The sequence below is a fragment of the Accipiter gentilis genome, chromosome 25 (genome assembly GCF_929443795.1).
Source record: "Accipiter gentilis chromosome 25, bAccGen1.1, whole genome shotgun sequence".
Lineage (NCBI taxonomy): Eukaryota > Metazoa > Chordata > Aves > Accipitriformes > Accipitridae > Astur > Astur gentilis.
In genome coordinates this window covers 19,156,902-19,165,616 of record NC_064904.1, presented here as the reverse complement: position 1 = coordinate 19,165,616, position 8,715 = coordinate 19,156,902, and positions in this window count along the sequence as shown.

The following is an 8,715-nucleotide window of genomic DNA, read 5'->3' as shown; positions in this document are numbered from 1 at the left end:
GAAGGCGAAGCGGGGGGCTGGGGGGGGCTGGGGACCTGGGTCACCCCCCCCCCCCCCGAGCACCCCCAGGTTGTACGAAACCGAGGTGTGAACACAACCGCCGTAGCAGGAGCCTTCCCCAGAGAAGGCTCAGATGTATTTACGGAGCTGAAATTCTATTTATTCCTTCGCTGACTATAGAAACAGAGGTTATCCGATTGTTAAGAGATATTATTTTGGATATATTACCTATTAACTTGCTATGGCTGGTAACCATCATAATGTCTGTTATTAACAACCACCAAATAATTCAGTTGTTTTTTCCTTTTGTTAAAAAAAAAAAAAAAAAAAGGCTTATTTTCCATTGACAGTGTAGAGGTTAATAACGACTTAGTTGTGTTTGCTGTTTCTTGTTTGTTTTTTTTTTTTTTTTTTAAGTAAAAAAAACAAAAAACAAGTGGCTTCAGTTGCGTTCGGGAAGTCCTGCCTGGCTCTGGGGTGCCTGTGCTGAGTGCAGGCAGCAGAGCTCCAGTGAAAGAAGTTTAAAAAAAAAAAAAAACCAAACAGACAAAAAAAAAAAAAAAAAAAAAAAAAAAAAAAAAAAGCTCAAATCCTAAAAGAAAATAAAAATTATTTATAAAAAGAAAAAAGAAAAAAAAAAACAAACAGTTGCATGAGTGAGGCTGTGAAGTCAAATCTTTAGTAATAAAGCGGCAGTGCCTTTCTTTTTTGTATTCACCCGTTCACCCCACGTGCAACTGTTTTGTACCACGCGCGCGCCGTGGCGAGGGCGACGTCGCCGCGGCGGGGGCCCTCGGCGCCGGGTGGGCATCTCATCCCCCCTTTTCCCTGCTCTCCCAGAAACAGCCCTTGGCCCCCCCCGCCTTGCCCCAGCACCCACCGGGGACCTTTTACTGGTGCTGTTCCCCCTGAGCCGTCCCCGGCTGCCGCGGGGGAGGCCGGCCGGCTCAGCGCCCAAGTGTCCTTGGGTCCGGCGGATGCTCCCCGCGGCTGCGACACCCAGGGAAAAAGGAAAAAAAATTAAAAAATAACCACAAAACCCAACCTTTTCTTTCGAGGTGTCTTCCCCCTCCCCAGGGACAAGCCCTGAGCTCGGCTGGACTTGAGCTGGGTTTTGCCTTTGCTTGCTCAGCTCATTAAAAAAAAAAAAATTTTTTTTTTTTTTTTTTGGGGGGGGGGGGCGGTCAAGGCCAGCCAGCATCCAGCGGGAAAATCCAAAACTGTGATTTTTTTACGCCCGCGAGCGGCGCGGAGCGAAGCTCGAGTTTGGTCAGCACTTAGGGAAATTATTTCTGTTGTCACCTTTCTCCATGTCGGGGTGCGGCCGTGCCCCAGGTTTGGCTTTCTGAATGTGCCTGATGGAAAGTGGGTCCTGCAGATGTCTATAATTTGCACACAGCGACGATAACACTAAAGTTGATTTTATACGAGTCATCAGAGTTTGCAAAGTGAGTTTTATTTTTTGTATTCCTTTATCTTTACTTAAAGGTGAATGTGTATTCCTCTGGGAGGAATAGGAAGAAAAAAAAAAAAAAAACAGGAATGTTAATAATGTTAAACAGAATACTTCCTCCCTTATTAATATATATATATATAACCCTTATGTATTTATGCATATTGTAAGCTCACTTTAAAAAGCTTTGAACTCTCTTCTGTTGCATGCCGTTCCCAGGCAGCCTTTTATTGTACATGCATGCCTTTAGTCCTGGTTTTCCTGTACAAAGTTAGTGCACAAAGAACTATTTTTGCCTAGTTAATGTTGCCGAGCAATGCATATTTTTTAAATATTTTTTTTTTTGGTCATATATGGAAATAGCATGTTTGTTACATGTAAAAGCTTCCCGATATAAAGAAATACTAATGTTTGGAGATGCCGGTCTTTGCAAGTGTACAGTTTTCAAATGTTGTTCCCAGTGAAACACCCTTGTGATTTCAACTTGCTCCAATGTATTTATTACTCATTTCCTCCCATGTAACTAGGAATCATGGCTATATTTCATATCAACGTTATATTGAAAGTGAAGGGAGATGATTAATACAAGGTTTTGTAACACTGGGGTGTGGCGCCTCCTTATTTACGCTCTTTTTGGCAGATGGCCTCATACTTTCAAAAGAAAAAAAAATAGCATAAAATAAATGGCCAGCCCTGTGGGGTATGAGAGGGGAGGAGGAGTTGCGTAGTTCCGCAGGAGGGTTTATTATCTTTATTATATATATTATAAAGGCGGTGGCAGGGCTTACAAATCCCCAGCATTCCCCATGCAGCCGCCTCTCTGTCCCTTTGGGATGCCCACCCTGCGGGAGCAGTTCGGATACAGGATTTTCTTTTGAAATGAGCAGGAATTGGGGCTGGAGCAGCTCGGAGGCTGCGGAGGCACACGGAGGAACCGGCTTGGCCGAGAGCCTCAGCGTCCGCGTGGAGACATTTGGGTCAGGTTTTTAAGGTTGGCCCGATTCTGGGCTTAAAACCTGCGAATTTGGGACCCGCCTTGGGCCAGAGCGGGCAGGGAAGGATGCTCTGAGCTGAATCTGCCGCTTGCCGCGGGCGCTCGGCCGCAGGAGGTGCCGAGGGCAGGACCCTGACTTCTGGCCCAAGTTTTTCCGTATTTTCTCAGCTTTGGGCTCTGCACAAGCTGGTGCCATTTGCAGCATCACCGTTTCGCTGAGGGTGGCAGGGACACCCCCCCCCAGCTCACCCCGTGCCGCGGATGCTCGGGGAAGGGTCGGTTATCTCCGGGGGGGTGGCTGCATGCCCTCGCCGGGTGGCCTGGTGCAGGGTTAGACCACGCTTATGGTTAAAAAAAGGCTTTTTCTGACATTTAAATGGAATTTCCTGTAGTTCAGCTTGTGGCCTTAGCCTTTTGTAGCTTTTTTTTTTTTTTTTTTTTTTTCCCCCCCTCCATCAGCCACATCAGTAAGACGCCCCTGAGCCTCCACTTCTCCAGGCTGACCAAGCCCAGCTCCTGCAGGCTCTTCTCAACCAGTCCAAGCTCTAAATCATCCACTTGGCCGTTCACTCCCTCCCATACCGGGGAGCCCAGCACACCAGTTGTGTCCCATCCCCTCCTTGACCTGCTGGAGATGGACGTCTCAATGCAGCCCAGGATGCTGGTGGCCACCTTCGCGATGAGGATGGATTGCTGCCTCGTGGGCAGCTTGGTGTCCACCTGGACACCCAGGTCCTGCTCCGCAAAGCCACTTTCCACCCGGTGGGCCCTTAGCGTGCACCGGGGCATGGGGCTATCCCTCCCCAGCGGCAGGACTTGGCCCCTTGCTGAACTTCGTGAGATTCCTCAGCCCATTTCTCCAGCCTGTCCAGGTCCCACTGAAGGGCAGCATGACTTTCTGGTGCGTCAGCCACTCCTCGCAGTTTTGCATTAGTTGCAGACATGTTGACAGCATCCCGGTGTCCAGGTCATTAATTACGAGGTTAAAAGGTAGCTGGCCCCATTATTGACCCCTGGGTTACACCGCTAGCGACCGGTCTCCAGCTGGACTTTGTGCCAGTGAACCCAGCCCTCTGAGCCCGGCCGGTCAGCCAGTTTTCAAGCCACATCAATGATGGCAGCTGATCCAGCCTGTACTTCATCAGCCCCTCCGTGAAGGTGTTGTGGGAGACGGTGCCAAAAGCCTCACTGAAGTCAAGGTAAAGCACCCGCTGCTCTGCCTTCATCCACCGGCCCAGTCACCGCACCGCAGAAGGCTGGATGGGCACACGTTCCCTTTGGGAAGCCACGTTGACTGCTCCCCATCACCTTCTTTTCCTTCAGGTGTCTGGCAATGGTGTCCAGGCTTAGTTGCTCCATCACCTTCGCAGGTGTGGAGGTGAAGCTGAGCGGCCTGCGGTTCCCCAGAGCCTCCTTTTTGTCCTTCTTGAGGGAAGGAATGACTTCTCCTCTCTTCCGCTTCTCAAAAACTTCCCTGACCACTGTTCCCTTTTCAAGAGCACCCGTGGGTGCAGCCCATCAGGCCCTGTGGACTAGGGCAGGTCCACATCCCCCACCAGACCCAATGCCAGGTGAGCTTTGGCTTCCCAAACCCCATCCCTGGATGCCCACACAGTGTCCCTATCCTTCTCCCGGGGCCCCTGCTTCCACCTCTTGTATGATTCTTTGTGGAATTCCATCCCACCCCAATTACCCTGCCCAGGAGAGCACCCGCATCCACAGCCCACGGGCAACGGCTCCCTGCACCCACCCTGCATCAGCCCCCCCAACGCGGCTAAAACAAGCATTACCTAAACCCCAGCGAAATGCCGTTTCCTTCCATAAACAGTTTGCCTTTCCACGTACGTGTGCCTGCTGTCTGGGTCTCAAAGCGCAGGTTTGTTGCACTAATAGAGAATGAAAAGGGAAAGGAAAAAGCAAAAAGCCCTGGGATGGAAAATTGGAGCTGGAGGGGCTGAAAAGGCTCCAAGGAAAGTCCGCGGCAACCGTGCGGTTAGGGAGAGTCTGTGGGTCCCGCCGATGGGCGAACTGGAAAGAGGCTTAAAAAAGGAAAAGCAAGAGAAAAAAAAAAAAAAATAAAAAAAATTTCCATGCCATCAGGAGCTGTTGGATTAATCCTTACCGGAGACTAAAGGCTTTACCAACCTGTGCTCCTGGATTACACCACGCCTGAGCCCCATCCAGCCCGGGAGAGTCGGGCTCTGGTTCTCCTGCCCTGCGGAGGCTGCAGCCCACATCCAACTGGGAGCAAAGACAGGAGCCGGTGGCCACCGTTTTAGCAGCTGCTGGGCTGTCTCCGTCTCTGCAGTGTCCCCGGCAGGCGTGGAAAAACCCTACGATGTCTTGGTAACGGGGTCCTTTCTACCTCTACCCCAAAGGGTGATGGAGAAGCAGCCACCCGGCAGCACCCTCCCCGGCGACTGCCCGAGGGATGCTCTCGTCCCTTCGGCCCTAACCCCGGGCTCCCGGTGCAGGTACAAATGCCTCGTATTTAACAGCGAGGGGAATAGCCAGGGGAATAATTTATCAGCGGCGGTAGGCAGGGATTTCCCATTACAGGGAAGTTTTTAATCAAGATGGAGAGGGCTTTACCAGAAGAGCTTCTCAAGTTCAAGGAATAATTAATTCCCCAAGTCTGTTGGCTGAGGCTGCACGGGAGAGGCTGGATAATAACGGTGGGCTGTCTGCCAGCCAGGGACCCGCTCCCAGAATATACCAAATCGCCACCGCCGTGCTGCTTTTCGGAGCCCCGGGCTGGCAGCCCATGCCAGCAGCACGACTGTTTTACTCTGTCACCCCGTCGCGAGTGGCGAGCGATGTCCCATGGCCCCCAGGGACCAAAATATTCCTCGGGCTGGTGCATCTGAACCCGCGGCTGCAAGGGGCCGGTGGTTGTTGTAGGCGGCCCTGATGCTGTTCAGCTGCAGCAGAGGCAGCTGCTTGACAGCACTTTTGGAGAGTGACTTCACCGTGGGGCTCAGCAGCATCGCTGAGCGCTCCGGGGAGCTATTTTTAATTGGGATCTGCAAATAGCTCAGCAACCTACACCTGGCACGGGCACCTTGGGGCTGCAGCATCGCTCGCACGGGGCGGTGGAAGCGGCGGGGCTGAGTGGTCCTGGCACGGGATCAGAACGGATGCCATATATCTATGTATCTATATACGTCCACACGGGCAGAGTTTGCAGCTTTATGAGGATGAGGCCACCTCTCTGCATCTCCCAGCAAGGTGCCCGGTGATGGATGCTTCAATTAGTCTAACAATAGCACCAGTCCCTGTGCAATTTGGGGGAGAGGGTCCCAGAGCTGCTCTGGCTGCCGTGGAGCCTTCGGCATCCACAAAAGGAGCGGTCGGAGCAGAACGGACCGTGGCTTCGCACAAAGCCAGGGCCAGCAGTCGGGCTCTGGGCAGGCAGCAGAGCGGTGCTTACAGCCTGCTGGTGCCTGGAAGAGCAAAACAGTGTTTTCTCTCTTTTCTCTAAGAAAATGCCCTGCCGACCGAGCCTGGTCAGAAAAGAAATTGCCCAGCTCACCTAAACTCCCACTTTTCTACAGAAAATAGATTTTTGGCCAATTTAAATTAATAATAATAAAAAAACCAACCTGGCACGTTAGCCCCTGCTTTTTGACAAAGCAGCAGAATCTCCATCCCTGCGAAGAGGCGTTTGGGTGGGCATTTGCTCCTCGGGGCAGCGGGATGCAGCGGAGGGGCTGAGCGCTCCTCTCCTAACCTCCCATGCCCCCAACCGGGCATCAGGGTGACCCCCAGGTCTCCCCAAAAAGCATTTCCAGCCAAAGACAAAAGCTCTTGCTCCTCTCCCACGACAAAGCAGAGCTCAGGGCCGGGCTCAGCAGAGGGAGCCACAGACTGTGCGTCCCCGGGCACGGAGGCTGGGACGCAGCCAGGACCTCTCTCCCCATCACCGATCTTGAGCATCACCCAGCTGGAGCCAGGACCTTTGCAAACCCCCGCCAGCTCTCCCTCCTGCTGCTGCTGCTTCCCTACAAAAACCTTTCCCATCCTTCTCTTTCTCTCTTGGCCTCTTACGGTAATAAGCGCTTCCCTCCCAGTTTGTCTCTCCAGGTGATGAGCAAGGGAGATGTTGGAGAAGACGAGCACAGACCTTCAGCTCCCCATAAGAAGCATTTACACGCTTAGCATGACTTTAAAAACAAATGGAGATCCTAACAAAATGTATCCCCCATGTACCTTCTGAAGGTGTTGCCAATGGGGCAGGTGTTTATGTTTTCCAATAATTAACGTCTATACGACTTGCGATATTTCTGGCTAGAGCAGAAAACGCATGCGAAGGATGATCCCTTCCTCCCTGCAGTAGGTAAAAATAATAGGTAAAAACAAATTTACCATTTGTTTTACCATGCCAGTCATTCGTTGGCTAATCTGCTTGTGATAACGTCACTAATGCTGGATGCTGACAACGTTATTTATACAGGAAACAGAATTTTTGCCTTTTTCCTACGCATGGATACACTGCAGCATGGAGCGGCGGCATTCACCTCCTCCGCCTGCTCCCACAGCTCTCCGGCAGGTCGGTGCACGGCTGCCGTGGGCATTGCAGGACACGGGAGCTAAAGAAATGCCAGCCGTACGGTGAGATACAGCTTCTCTGGGGGAGCAGCGGGATGCTGAGAGGGTGTACGAGCCCTCACGGCCAGGGCAGGATGGAGCCGAGGCGTGAACTCCCTCCTGTAGCACCCAGCAAAGGGTTCCCCAGGTGAAGGTTGGGTGGTGGGCACCCACCCGGGAATTGCTCCCTTGGCGGCGTTCGTACATCCCAGACAGAAGAAGCACCGTTGTGGTTTGCCTTAGCGCTTTTAAAATAGTTTACAGGCTTGTGTAGCTCAGTTAGCTGCTCTCCTGGTGGATTTTTAACCTTTGCTTTACTGTCGCGGTCTCGGTATGGAGCAGCAGAGCAAATAGAGAGGTAACGTGGTACGGTCCACTCTGCCAAAACTGGCCTTGCAAAGCCTCCACACCAAAACCACAATACAAAGTTGTTAAAAAAAAAAAAAGAAAAATCCTCACAATTATATGCTGTGGGTATTTTAGCAAAATTTCTTAGAATACTGTGATTTATTTGCTGTCCCTGTTAACAGCCCAGCCCAAGACTTATTAAAAAGAGGTTTAAGGTTTTACATCCTCTCAACTACTAAATCACGACTGCAACTTTAAATACAACTGGAAGGCAAAGCTTTTCATAAAGGTTATTTCCAGGAGTTTGACAGAAGGGCTCAGCCAAAGCTCAAAGGGCACAGCTGACTGAGGGCTCTTTCCCAACGCCGACAACTCACTCGAGAGAGCGGGGGCAGAAACCAGAGGCCAGGTAATGAGCAATTTGAGCTTATTAAGCAACTATGAGCTGCTGGAAGGTTGCGATGGCTGCATAATGCCTGCAGCATGAGCAGAGTCCGTGACTGCAGCCACTGAGTCACCTGGAAGGCAGATTTCCGGCTAGAAAGAGCCCTATTTTGGGATCCCTTGGGTAAAATGCCCAAGGAAAGGCAGACCTCTTCAGATGCTCCCCCCCCATAAGTGCTGACGGGTCCTCAGCACGTGGGTGAGACGTGGACAGCAGCCACCCACTCAGGAACCCATACTGCACTGGTGGACACCCCAGTCCTACTCTGGTTTGCAGTTCCCCCCTGCTGAACGCTGAGAGCTGCAGGCTAGCCATCTGTCAGGGTCTCTCAGCTAGCAGATACTGCCCAGGTTCCTCATACATCGTTCCCAAAGACCTAACCGTAAGGCTGGCCGCGTTCCTGTGAGCTCCCCAGGGGACAGGTTGGGTTGGGCTGGCAGCTCTCACGTCTTCGGGCAGCAGCATTCCTTATCCACCACCTACCTGACCGAGCTTGATGCCCAGCAGCAGGATCTGGTACACGAGAAGGTGCTTTGAGGAAGAAGTTTTGGGACTTGCGCTTTGTAGCAGAGAAGATAAAAACCTACAGTGGCCTTGGGAGCGTGAAGACAGCGTGGGGTCCGGTCACAGGCAACGCAGCTGGGAAGGAGATATCTGCCCAGGGTTTCCAGGAGAGGCATCCTCATTTCCAGCAAGCTCCCACATCAGGGACAGCTGGGACGCGCTGGCAGAGCAAGTGACCCACCAGCCAGGTCCCTGTAGGGAATTCACACACCACAGCATAAGGGAACCAAGGGCACCTCTTTGCACCATGAGATAAGCAGAACTAACCACCTCCCGGCGTTCCTAGCTGTGAAAAGTTGCCTGAAGCAAAGCATAAACCTGCAC